Below are 13985 nucleotides of genomic sequence, written 5' to 3' on the forward strand. Positions count from 1 at the left end.
CAGAGCCTACTAGCTGGGCTACAGGTGGTAGCCTGATAGTGATCGGATGCTGCAGCCGTGAACAGGAGGACTCTCATTGGATGTTGCTATGGTGACATGCAACTGGTGCTGCTCCTGTTGCTGTGAATGGAATCTGAGGTTTTGTCTGCTGTTTCCAGGGTGGATTGAAACAAGGCAAGATGACAGATACTGCCCTGTAGATGCGGGAAACTTCATCACTGTGCTGCAAGGTGGGGCTGCAGAGATATATTCCTAATTTTTGAAATGTCATTCTGGTATTTTGGTATTTCATTAATTTAAAATATGCACAACCCTCCCTTCTGTCACATATAAGGATGGGGGAGAAAGGCAATTTGGTTCACATGTAAAGGTGAGCCTAACTCTCATTTGTACTTTTGAGAACAATACATGGGCTGAAACACAGCCCTCCTTTGAAATCTTCACTTCTCTGAATTTTGCAGTTCTCCAGCCAAATCATATGTACTAAAATACTCCGGAGCATATACTGGAGTAAAGTGTGCATGAAAATGTATATATATTGGTGAAAATAAGATGCAAAAATGTAAAGATGTGTATATTAGGCAAACGTGTGTGGCGATGGTGGTAACTTTTATAAGAACTTTTTAAAATAATAATCTGCAAACTGTTGCAGAAATGGGGAGAGCTGAATTTAAGATGGAGAAAGTTGAGGGAGCAACTTTCTAGGTTGGCAGTTCCTGCCTGAACCCTGTCCTGCTCTCCTGCCAGTGCTTCTGACCTCACCGGACTCCCTGCCCTGCACCCAGCTTCAGCTTTGACGGACTGCCTCCATATTGCTCCTTTGACCTCGGACTGGACTCGGACCTCGCCTCTTGGTTGACCCACGGGACCAGCACAGAGAGCCTGGCCAGATCATCTAGTCCAGCATTGTGTTCTCAAAGCAGCCAACCAGGTGCCCATGGGGACCCCACAAGCAGAACACAAGCATTCTCCCCTCCTGCATTTCTTGGCAAGCTGCATTCAGAGGCACACTGCCTGCAACCATGGAGGGAGAACATGGCCAGTAGTCACGGAGAGCCTTATCCTCCATGAATTCATCTAATCCCCTTTTACAGCCGTCCAAGTTGGTGGCTATCAACAGCTGCTTATGTGAGAGAGTTCCATAGTTTGCTACAGAACTTATCTTTTCTCTGTCCTGAATCTTCCAACACTCTGTTTCATTGGATGTACCGTGGTGCCTCGCAAGACGAAATTAATTCGTTCCGCGAGTTTTTTTGTCTAGCGAATTTTTCGTCTTGCGAAGCACAGTGTCGGGAAAGTTTTGGAAAAGCTTCAAAAATCACCAAAGTCTTCAAAAACCTCAAAAAAGGCTACCACACCGCGTTCTATGAGTTGCTCCTTGAAGTCAAGTCGCAACTGTATTAACGGTGTTAAGAAAAAGGAAACAAACTTGCAAGATGTTTTCGTCTTACGAAGCAAGCCCATAGGGAAATTCGTCTTGCGAAGCAGCTCAAAAAACGCAAAACCCTTTCGTCTAGCGAGTTTTTCGTCTTGCGAGGCATTCGTCTTGCGGGGCACCACTGTACTTGAGTGCTAGCATTATCAGAAAGAGGGCAGGGGGGACTTTCCACTGCGCTAAGGCATGCCAACCTGATGGCTCCTTGCTCTTCTCACACTTGCTCATGCTGAGAAGGCAGGTGGACAGGAAGCAATGGCAAGGAGAAGGAGCCACAGGGCCAAGGGCTCCAGGGATTGGCAGGGGGGCCCTTTCCTGGTGTGGCACTTGACAGATACCTGGCAATGCCAACTTCCGAGACCCCTTCCCAAAGCCTGTGCCTTTGGATCTTTCACTTCAAGCAGTCTCCTTTCACCCTTCTGAGGATATTACTGAACGCTTCCAACAAGTTTGATTGGAGCCCATGGTCCGTCCATTTTGGAACTCCCCAGCCATGGAGAAAGGTCAGCTGCCAGGGAAGCCATTAATTCTCAATGTCTTCCTTTTGCGCTCAAATAACTTAAAAATTGCTTTTTAAAGGCAGCAAATTTGACTGTGGTTGGCTGTCCAATGAGGCATGTGCAAAGGCATTTGGGTTAGAGATAAAATCACAGGCAGGCAGGATTATGGAGTGTGGTTTGCAACGTCCATCCGCCCGATGGATCATACCTAGGGACGTGCAAGCAGTTCCTGCCCAGTGACTGTGACTCCAGCTCTATACACCAATGGTGACCAGCAAAGCATAAAAGACAGTGAGGCAGCCTGAGGACCCCCGCAGGAAGGAACCTCGATCTGGATCTGTTGGGGGCACCACCACATTTCACGGGCTGGATATGTAGGTTGTGTTGTGCCTTTGTTTGGCCTCTGGCGTAAGTTCCTCTCCTGTGCTTGGAAAGCAGTAGTTGAATCACGCAATGCTGTGATTTTGAGAGAGAAGCTGCTCAGAACGAAATGCAGGAACCTCACACCTGTACCCAGAGGGCACACAGGACACCTTCAACTTTAGCTTAACTTGCTTCTAGGTGAGAGACTTACCTCATTGGCAATCGGAGCAGAGCTATGGCACTTAATTACAAGAGAATGACCTGCTTTTCCCGATAAGGCATTGCTGTGTCCTGACACCATGCAGGGCAGGTTGCGCATTGTATGACAATGCTCTCTCCAAAGTCCAAGCCAATGTCAGCATCGTGGACAGAGAGCAACATCCGACGCGCTTCATCATTTCAAAGATGAAACTAGAGACATGCTTGCGAGGCTCCCTTTTCTCAGAGGACCACTCAAGGATCACTGCCAAAGTGCCACCCAGCCCTGCCACAGGTTAAGGAAACAAAAGCACAAATGGGATCTGCAAGAAGATGTTGCCCCAAGGAGTGGTGGCTGTGGGCCAATCTGTTCCATTCTCCCTCCCATCCCCAAGTTTTCAAATTTGTCCCCCTTCAGAGTCAATCAGCATTCGGCTGCCAATGAGCATGTTGTGAGAAGGGCCATAGCTCAGCGGTACAGAACATGCTTTCCATGCCAAAAGGTCCCAGGTTCTATTCCTGGTATCTCCAGGAAGGACTGGGAAAGACCTATGTTTGAAACTCGGAAGAGCTGCTACCAGCCAGTGTTGACAATACTGATAAAAATGGACCAATGGTCTGATCTGGTGTAAGCCTTATGCCATAATAAATTCATTAAGGTTGTAGCCAATTTAAGCATTTAGGGACACGGGTGGTGCTGTGGTCTAAACCACTGTGCCTCTTGGGCTTGCCTATTGGAAGGTAGGCAGTTTGAATCTGCGTAATGGGGTGAGCTCCCATTGCTCTGTCCCAGCTCCTGCCAACCTAGCAGTTCAAAAGCATACTAGTGCGAGTAGATAAATAGGTGACGCTGCTGTGGGAAGGTAAATGGTGTTCCATGTGCTCTGGTTTCTGTCACAGTGTCCCATTGCACCAGAAGTGGTGTAGTCACGCTGGCCACATGACCCAGAAAGTTATCTGTGGACAAACGCTGGCTCCCTCAGCCTGAAAGCGAGATGAGCGCTGCAACCCCATAGACGCCTTTGACTGGACTTAACTGTCCAGGGGTCCTTGACCTTTTACCTTTACCGTAGCCAATTAAATCCTACTTTGAGTAGACCTATTGAAGTTAATGGTCCTGAGGCTACATCTACACCACATTTTAAAGCATTATTATCCCTCAAAGAATGCTGGAATTGTAGTTTATTAGGGGTGCCGAGAGTTGTTAGGAGATCCCTATTCCCCTGAAAACTACAAGTGCCAGAATTCCCAGGGAAGAGGGATTGATTTTGAAACCCCTATGGGAATTGTAGCTCTGTGAGGGGAATGGCTCTCAGCACCCTTAACAAACTACAGTTCCCAGGATCCACTGGGAGAAAGCCATGATTATTTAAAGCGACATGATACTGCTTTAAACGAGGACTAGTTAGATGTGTCTATTAATTTCAGGTGCTCTACTCTGAGACTGGAGGGACGTGGGTGGCGCTGTGGGTAAAACCTCAGTGCCTAGGACTTGCTGATCGTATGGTCGGCAGTTCGAATCCCCGCAGCGGGGTGAGCTCCTGCCCACCTAGCAGTTCGAAAGCACCCCTAAGTGCAAGTAGATAAATAGGTACCGCTTTATAGCGGGAAGGTAAACGGCGTTTCCGTGTGCTGCACTGGTGCTGGCTCGCCAGAGCAGCTTCGTCACGCTGGCCACGTGACCCGGAAGTGTCTCCGGACAGCGCTGGCCCCCGGCCCTTAAGTGAGATGAGCGCACAACCCTAGAGTCGGTCACGACTGGCCCGTACGGGCAGGGGTACCTTTACCTTTACCTTTTTCTCTGAGACTGAGTAGGACTAACATTGGCTACAACCCTTAGTCTTTAAGACTTAAAGTCACTTGACTCTTTGTATTTTCTGGAATATCCGGCTTCCATTCTGTCCTTTGCTGTGCAGAGATAAACCTTTTACATCTAGTAGCAGCAGTGGCAGATCATGCTCTTGTGTCCTTGGATCTCTGTCTGGTGCTTGTTGGAGGAATGAAGCCAGTGGGTTGAATCTGGCCCAGCAGTCATATTCACTGGAATCTGATTTTGGAGAGCTGCCCGTGCACACCAGGTGATGATGATGATGATGATGATGATGATAATACATTGCTTTTTCTGCCCACCTGCACAATGACTTTGTCTTGCCCACTCCAGTTTTAAGTTGCAAAAGAAAATCACACCGCCAGAATTTTATCTCTGGTTCTGTTCAGAAGCCGCTATTGATTTCCCTGCTTTCCTGTATGGTGCAGGTTGATACAAGGCCAGCTGATGTGATCTGATTTCACTCGGCAGTGGGTGGCTATCTGTGTGACTGACAGATGTACCGAGCAGGGGATTACACGTACTGCTCTGATTGCAACAATCGCCCGACCTGCAGATGTATCCTTTGGGACAGAGCTGTGAGCAGGCTGGCTGAGGACGCAGCCGTCTCCCATCCATCAGTTGACTGGGAAAGCTTTCAAGGAGCAAGTGAGGACGAGGGAGAGGCCCGTGTGGCAAAAGGCTGGGCCACTGTGACGGATTCAGGGGGCAGCCGGGGCATGCCAAAGCCCTCCCGTGACGCCCCTTTCAAAACTCTTACCTTTGGAGATGTCAGGATTGGTTGGTTTCAGTTGGGTAGTCTTTGTTTAACCCATGGATAGGCAACCTAAGGCCTGGGGGCCAGATCCAGCCCACGGGCAGTCCGGGAATCAGCGTGCTTTTACATGAGTAGAATGTGTCCTTTTATTTAAAATGCATCTCTGGCTTATTTGTGGGGCATAGGAATTGGTTCACCCCCCAAAAAAATATACAGTCCGGCCCCCCACAAGGTTTGAGGGACAGTGGCCCCCTGCTGAAAAAGTTTGCTGACCCCTGGTTTAACCCGTCACAGCTTGTCCATTCCCATCCTGAAAACTGATGGAATCACATACCTGCTGAGTCTTCACCAACTCATGTTGATTTTCCTGCCTTCAGCATTAGAATCTCGTCTAGAGTTCAGCGGAGTTTCTCAGAAAAGGTGACGGACTCTCCCTCATTGGTGGTTTTTAAATGGAGGTTGGGTGACCATCTGCCAGGGATTCCTTAGCTGCAATTCCTGCATTTCAGGGGGTTGGACTAGATGACCCTGGGGTTCTCTTCCAACTCTACAATTCTGGGATTTGGGAGGCATCTTCCCTTTTGACTTTCAGGGACCTCTTGAAGTCTTGCTTGTGGTTTACGGCCCTCGTATTTACGGGACCGCCTCTCTTGGTCTGCCCCGCAGAGGACCTTAAGGTCCATGAATAACCATAGTTTAGAGGTCCCGGGTCCTAAGGAAGTCAGACTATCCTCCACCAGGGCCAGGGCCTTTTCAGCAATGGCGCCAACCTGGTGGAATGCTCTGTCCCATGAGACTAGGGCCCTTCAGGATTTAACCTCCTTCCGCCAGGTCTGTAAGAGCTATTCCACCTGGCCTTTAATTTGAATTCAGCCTGATCTTTTATTTCCCTTCCCTTCCCTCCTCCTCCGCTTTTTATAAACCTGCTCTGAGACCCCACAGCTAATTCTCCCCTGGCCTCCTCGCCGTCCCAAGTAGGACTAATTCAGCCAGCTAGCCCTGGTGACTACGGTATCTAATGCTTATTAGATGAATTTCCCCTAAATTGATTTCTGAATTTTGAATTTTATTGTTTTTAGACTGTATTTTATGCTGCTTTTACAACTGTTTTAAATTTGTTGTTAGCCATCCTGAGCCCGGTTTTTGAACCGGGAAGGGCGGGGTATAAAGAATAATTTATTATTTATAATTTATTATTACTGATAGGCCCAGGCAAGTTGTTTAAAATTTTATTGCGTAGCCACTCATTTTAAGGATTGTTTTGTGTTATTCTTAATTTTTTCCCCATATTGTTGCACACTTTCCTGATGTTTTTGTGAGAGGTGGAGTATATAAATATTTTTATAAATACCTATAGACACGATGCAAGCATACCTACAGGTATACGTACACACTTGCACATGGGAGACCTGACAGTTTCATTAGAGAAAAGAAAGCCATCAGCAGAGACAGACATCTGGCTAGCCAGGAACCCAGCCAGGTGCCCCCTTTAGGTGTATACCTGGGCATGTGTGTGACCATGTGCAACCTCCAGTGGGGAATGACACAGGCAATAGGAGTGGAAGGAGAAAAGAGGATGACAATGTTTGCACAAAACATCTTGTGTCCAAAAACGAGATTAAAAAAGTAATTACCGATGTGTGGAATGAAGGACAAATGTATTTCTCAGTGCAACAAGCGCTGGGGATCAATAATTCCCTGCTTAGGTTAAGATGATAAAAGATAAGCATGCTTTCCCTTTGGGTTTCGTTGTGAGTTAAATGGAGATTCGTGATGTATAAATTATTTTTATACATCTCCCCCCATCAAATTATTGCTCTGTCAATGCCTTTCATGAATTCCCACACATGCGCACTTGAGCATGCACACATTCTGCCTTCCTGGGCAGCCAAAGACTCCTACTAACATACAGTGGTACCTCAGGTTAAGAACTTAATTCGTTCCGGAGCTCCGTTCTTAACCTGAAACTGTTCTTAACCTGAAGCACCACTTTAGCTAATGGGGCCTCCTGCTGCCGCCGCGCCACCGGAGCACAATTTCTGTTCTCATCCTGACGCAAAGTTCTTAACCCGAGGTACTATTTCTGGGTTAGCGGAGTCTGTAACCTGAAGCGTCTGTAATCTGAAGTGTCTGTAACCCGTGGTACCACTGTATGTGAATGGGACAGGCACATGGCCATTACAATGGTACCTCAGGTTAAGAACTTAATTCGTTCTGGAGGTCCGTTCTTAACCTGAAACTGTTCTAAACCTGATGTACCACTTTAGCTAATGGGGCTTCTCGCTGCCACCGGTCCACCGCCGTGCGATTTCTGTTCTCATCCTGAAGCAAAGTTCTTAACCTGAGGTACTATTTCTGGGTTAGCGGAGTCTGTAACCTGAAGCATCTGTAACCTGAAGTGTATGTAACCTGAGGTACCACTGTATATTCTCAGTGGCAGAGCATGTGTTTCATAGACAGGAGGCTAAACTGACTGGCTGTGGCTTTCTGGGGTTGCAAACCAGCCCTATCTGAAGACAGCCCTATCTGAAGGTTTCTCGCAGCCCTATCTGAAGACACCAGGGATTCATCCAGGGACCTTTGGCATGCAGGCCAATGCTCTGCTATGGAGCTATTATCCTTCCCCTTACTCTGCACATCCCAGGACTGGCACTAGATATTTCATTTATGGTGTAAGGCTGAGCTCTGTCTCCTTCTGCCCACTTGGTCTCCTACTGCTTCAGCTTCCACAGATGACCACGTCACTCTTCCAGCCCTGGAAGGAACTTCTAGGCCCATGCACCAGAGACCATAGAGACTGAGCTGGACCCTGCTGGGTGGCATCCATTGGTGGGGCATGGCTTTTGCCCAACCAGCCTGACAACGCAGCACTGCGAGCGCCTGCCAGTGATTTCGGGAAGAGATGGCAGCTGAACTGAGCCACTATCTTTGGAGAAGTGGGAGGTGTCTGGCCACTTAAGAGGGAAACCATGCCAGTTCCTCCAGAGCCTGCAGGACTTGGCCAGGGAGAGGAAGCGAGGCCTCCATCTGCTCTGCTGGCCTCTGAGTTTTGAAGATGCAGTAAAACAAACAATCCCTTGACTTGAGCACTTGGCACAAATGGTGCTTGGCACAGCTGCCCAGTGCAGTCCCATGGACTGTAATTAAGTGGGATAAATGTGTTCTCTTGGACAAGGCTTTCCTGCAACTTGGGACTGCTACTTGCTTAAGGTTGCCCAGTCGCAGAATGGCATCCGGCAACTAGGGCTTCTACTAGTCCCTGATGCCAACAATGCCTTTGAAAGTGGGCAAACAGGAGCCCGCAGCATTGGCAAGGATGTGGCCTTGAAATGGTGATATCAGTGTCAATGCACATGGACAGCCCGTTGAACCTTTATGCTACTTATTTTGAGTTTTTAGTTCTCCCTAACCCCCAAAACGTGGATGGCACTGTGGGTTAAATCACAGAGCCTAGCGCTTGCCAATCAGAAGGTCAGCAGTTTGAATCCCCACCACGGGGTGAGCTCCCATCGCTTGGTCCCTGCTCCTGCCAACCTAGCAGTTCGAAAGCACGTCAAAGTGCAAGTAGATAAATAGGTACCGCTCCGGCGGGAAGGTAAATGGCGTTTCCGTGTGCTGCTCTGGTTCGCCAGAAGCAGCTTAGTCATGCTGGCCACATGACCCGGAAGCTGTACTTGGCCAGTAAAGTGAGATGAGCGCCACAACCCCAGAGTCGGCCACGACTGGACCTAACGGTCAGGGGTCCCTTTACTTTTACCTAACCCCCAAAAGCTTATCTTATCTACCTGGGCTTCAGTGATGGTCCCTCTAAAGTTTCCCTTATGCATCACCCCAAAAGAGGAAAGGTGTCATCTGAAAGAGAGGACAAAAGACAGATTTGTACAGAATTTGCATATGCTAACTTATGCATATAAAATTATTATTATTGTTATTATTATTATTGTTATTATTATTATTATTATTATTGATCTAGCTTTCACCATAAGGTCCCAGGGCAGGCTAGGATAGTGTAAAAATGCAATATTAAAATTATTTAAAACCATTTCAAGTCAAAAGAATAGGGTAGATAGTATATTAGAGGCTGGGGTACAGAGGTGCCTCCTCAGCATGCAATGAAAACTATGCCATGAAGATACCAGACACACCACTATGAGGAATTATTCCTGTCAATAGAAATATACTCCATTTCATCATAGTGCGAAAGACCAGGTGACCTTTCGGCCTGCTCAGTCTCCTGCCCAGGTGTCCATTGCTGCTGGGCAGCTTCCGAATGCCTCCACCTGTTCTTTGTTATTGAGGGCTTTCTGCAATCCCTCCTTATGGTTAAGTTATTTATTTAACAAAATGTATATACCGCTTTGATCATCTAAAACCTGTAAGTGGTATACAAGAATGTAAGAAGAGCATGCTGGATCAATAGCCCATCTAGTTCCAGCATCCTATTGTGTGTGACATAGGCCCATTATCCTGTTCTTTTAAGGACATTTCATGCATTGGGTAGAGCTAGGTAGGGGTAACCAATCCAGTGCCCTCGAGATATTTTAGACTACAACTCACATCATCCTTGACCATTGGCCATGCTGGCTAGGGTTGATGGGCTTTGGAGTCTACCTGGAGGGCACATTATCAGCTACCCTTGTGGTTACGGTTGCTAAATTTTTGATTGGCTTTGTTCCTGCAACAGCAACTGGGCATACATGCTGAGATTATCAGACTACTCATCTGAAGAAGTGGATACTGGCTCGCAGAAGCTGATAATAATACAGTGGTACCTCGGGTTACGGGTACCTCAGGACACGGGTGGCTCTGTGGGTTAAACCACAGAACCTAGGACTTGCCGATCAGAAAGTGGGCGGTTCGAATCCCCATGACGGGTTGAGCTCCCGTTGCTTGGTCCCTGCTCCTGCCAACCTAGCAGTTTGAAAGCATGTCAAAGTGCAAGTAGATAAATAGGAACTGCTCCGGCAGGAAGGTAAATGGCGTTTCTGTGCGCTGCTCTGGTTCTCCAGAAGTGGCTTAGTCATGCTGGCCACATGACCTGGAAGCTGTGCGCCGGCTCCCTCGGCCAATAAAGCGAGATGAGCACCGCAACTCCAGAGTCGGCCACGACTGGACCTAAAGGTCAGGGGTCCCTTTACCTTTACCTTACCTCGGGTTAAGAACTTAATTCATTCTAGAGGTCCGTTCTTAACCTGAAACTGTTCTTAACCTGAGGTACCACTTTAGCTAATGGGACCTCCCGCTGCTCCTGTGCCTCCACCGCACAATTTCTGTTTCCATCCTGAAGCAAAGTTCTTAACCCGAGGTACTATTTCTGGGTTAGCAGAGTCTGTAACCTGAAGCGTCTTTAACCTGAAGCATCTGTAACCCGAGGTACCAGTGTAATAATCATTTATTATTTGTACCCCACCTATCTGGCTGTGTTTCCCCAGCCACTCTGGGTGGTTTCCAACAAAGATTAAAAATATATAAAAATGTCACACATTAAAAACTTCCCTAAAAAGGGCTGCCTTCAGATGTCTTCTAAATGTCAGGTAGTTGTTTATCTCTTTGACATCTGATGGGAGGGCGTTCCACAGGGCGGGTACCACTACTGAGAAGGCCCTCTGCCTGGTTCCCTGTAACTTGGCTTCTTGCAGTGAGGGAACTGCCAGAAGGCCCTCGGCGTTGGACCTCAGTGTCCGGGCAGAACGATGGGGGTAGAGACACTCCTTCAGATATACTGGACCGAGTCGTTGCAAGAGGCTTGTTAGTCTTTAAAGGTACCACAAAGCTCTTCATTGTTTTTCAGCAAGTGACTTCTTTTTTCCCTGGAATGGAAAATTCCTAATCAAGCCACCACCAGCAGCCTAATACACAAACAGCATCCCTTAAACATCCAACATAGACAATTTTTTCAGACTATTGTAAGCCTACCTCAGACCTTGCCAAACTAATTGAACTCCCTGGGGCTTATCCTCTCTGAATTCCCTGGAGCACCACAGGGCTCCTAAGAGGCTAATTTCCTACGGAGCTCCACCCACAGCCTAAAACTGGTGGATGAGTCAGCTGGTTTCAGTGAAACTTTACCATGTAATGGTCTAGGCCTGTGCTATTCTGCTCTGCCAAGTGAAGAAATGGTCCTTTCCCCCCTCCCAGGTTCTTTTATACCCCGCTGATGGATGCTGAACAACAGATGTTTTCTTGATGGCCACTAATAGCTTGGCCCACTCATCTGTCTAAAGGCTTTTTATGGATGGCACCTGAAGCTATACCCACCTGCAGGGTGGAGAGGCTAAAAGGAACTGTGTGTGCTGCTTGCAGTGAGGAAAATGACTGCAGTTTGGAGCCCCTGGAAATGGACCTCAGGGTTGCAGCTCTTTGGGCCTACTAAGCACAGTCCCTGAGAAGGCAGAGTGGGCGACTCAGGCATCTTCTGCTTTCCAGATGGGCGGCATGATTTTCTAACTCACTCTCCTTGCTTCTGAGTGCCAGGGAGCAGCCAGGGAGAGAAAGAGAGCCCTAGAAACTGCTGACTGCCAAGAAGGGATAATGGGCCAAGTGCCCTGAGAATGCCAGCAGTGGTGGTGCTATCTCCACGCATTGCAGAGACAGTCACTGAGGCCTGGTTCATACATAGCTGCAGTTTATTAAACCACGGCTTAGCATTATGTGTGAACCCAGCCCAGCAGCTTAGTGTTGTTTATGAGCTACATTTAAAGGTCACTTGTTAACCAAGGCAAGTGTGCCAGCTTGCCCTCACAATTGAGGAGGCCGGTGCCATGCGACGTGCACACGCCACGCAACGTGCCAGTTTCATGCGTGCACGATGTGCAATGTGCTCGCACCGTGCGCACACACTATACAACATGCTGATGCCATGTGTGCACGCAACAGGCTGACATGTCACATGCATGCCACCACGTAAGAGCGTGCCACACAGCATGCGCAAGTGACGTGAGCACATTGCACTGCGTGCATGCACATGGTTGCCACAGAATTTGGGGGGCCCTTGGCTCTGCAGCCCTCCTAGATGGCGCCCCTGAACCAAGGTTTGTAGCCTTAGATAACGTTAAGCAGTGCTTAGTGTTACATGGGAAACTAGACCTCTTCATTAGTGATGGTTAAGGAGCTGTCCCTGTAGGAAAGCTTCAGTGGATAAGTCATTTCTTCTTGAACCTCCATCAGAAGAGCCCTGCTGGATCAAACCAAAAGTCTGTCTAGTCCAGTATCCTGTTTACATGGTCTCCAGATACCCATGGAAAGCCTACAAGCAGGGCATGAGTACAAAAACCCTCTCCTACTTATGATTGGCCAAGCTGGGTGGTGCTGATGAGACCTCAAAGACAACATCATTTGCTAGGACCCAAGATTTACCTGCTGCTGTCTGAAAGAGTCTCTGGCCCTTGGGGAAGGGCTGTAGCTCAGTGGCAGAACACCTGCTTGGCATGCAAAAAGGTCCCAGGTTCTATCCCTGGTGTCTCCAGCAAGGACTGGGAAAGACCTATGTTTGAAACTCTGAAGAGCTGCTACCAGCCAGTGTTGACAATACAGAGCTAGGTGGAATGATGGCCTGACTTGGTATAAGGCAGTTTCGTATGTTCAGGTGATGTGGCAATGCCTCTGGGAGGCAGAGCTCGGGGTGAAGGAATCAAGTCAAGCATTCCCCACTCTGGGAGCCGACACAATGCCTCGGTGGCCATGCCATACACATTCTTTCCAAAGATGCCAGCTATTTCTGGAGAGTCTGGTTTTCTTAATTAAATTCCTAATTATCTGGTTGCTTGTTAATTAGGATTGTAAGGATAACTGGCAGCAAGAGGCTGCTAAAGAGGCAATTACCCAGGAAGAAGCCATCTCACTATGGTGTTTCACTTGTGAGAGCTGGTTTGCTAAGGATCTCCACCAGCTGGGGACCTTCACTCGCTTCCGCCAGTCCCTTCTTGGATCTGGCTCTGGGTTGCTTGCAGCTGGGGCTCTTCAAAGATGCAACTCTGCTCAGCTCCTCCAACTGAGCCTGGGCGTTTGACAATACTTTCTGGGCTGCAGCCGCTGACAGAAGCCCCATACCAGAGTTGGCGGTTGGAACAAGCCTGCTGCTGCTGGAGAGCTGCAATCCAAATGGGGAAGAATAAAAAAAAACTTGCGGTGGCAAGAAAATGTGCATTTGATTTTTAAAAACTGGCTCTTTTCTGCTTTTGATCCCACCTGGCCAGCATTCACACTGTGTACAAATAGCATGAAAGAGGCTCAGAAGTGCTTTTTGGGAATGGTTACACGGCACATTTCAGCCAGCTCTGAGCCTGCCAGGGAGCTGCAGTTCTGTGAGGGGACAAGGAATCTCCAGCAAAAAACAAACAAACTTCCAAAGGCTACATATTGCTGTTGTCTTGCATGGGGGGGGGGTAGCTCAGTGGTGGAACACCTGCTTCACATTCAGAAGGTCACAGGTTCAGTCCCTGCCATCCCTGCGGCCTAGGACCCACGTACCTACGGGACCGCCTCTCCTGGTATGCCCCGTGGAGGACCTTAAGGTCCACAAATGACAACATTTTGGAGGTCCCAAGCCGCAAGGTGGTTTGATTGGTCTCAACTAGGGCCAGGGCTTTTTCAGTACTGGCCCCGGCTTGGTGGAACGCTCTGTCACAAGAGACTAGGGCCCTGTGGGACTTGACATCTTTCCGCAGGGCCTGCTAGACAGAGCTGTTCCGCCTGGGCTTTGGTTTGGACTCGGTCTGACCCTTATGTTTTCCCTCCCCTTATGGTTTTGATTTATGGGCTACTATTAAAATGAACCTGTATTTTAAATTGTCCCCGCCATTATGTTTTTATTGTAATTTTATTGGTGTTAGCTGCCCTGAACCCGGCTCTGGCCGGGGAGGGCGGGGTATAAATAAAAGTTATTATTATTATTATTATTATTAT

At 48.2% G+C, this 13985-nt stretch overlaps 1 long non-coding RNA gene across 1 annotated transcript; it reads right to left on the bottom strand.

Moving 5' to 3' along the window:
• Positions 1–10455: 10455 nt before the first annotated feature.
• On the bottom strand, positions 10456–13014 carry LOC310693711. The gene is made up of 2 exons (XR_014519353.1): positions 12903–13014; positions 10456–10891 (listed from the first exon to the last, which is right to left on the bottom strand). It is a non-coding gene; the product is annotated as an uncharacterized lncRNA (long non-coding RNA).
• Positions 13015–13985: the final 971 nt, after the last annotated feature.

Source organism: Podarcis liolepis, assembly GCF_965112155.1.
Source record: "Podarcis liolepis genome assembly, chromosome: 14".
Taxonomy (NCBI): Eukaryota; Metazoa; Chordata; class Lepidosauria; order Squamata; family Lacertidae; genus Podarcis; species Podarcis liolepis.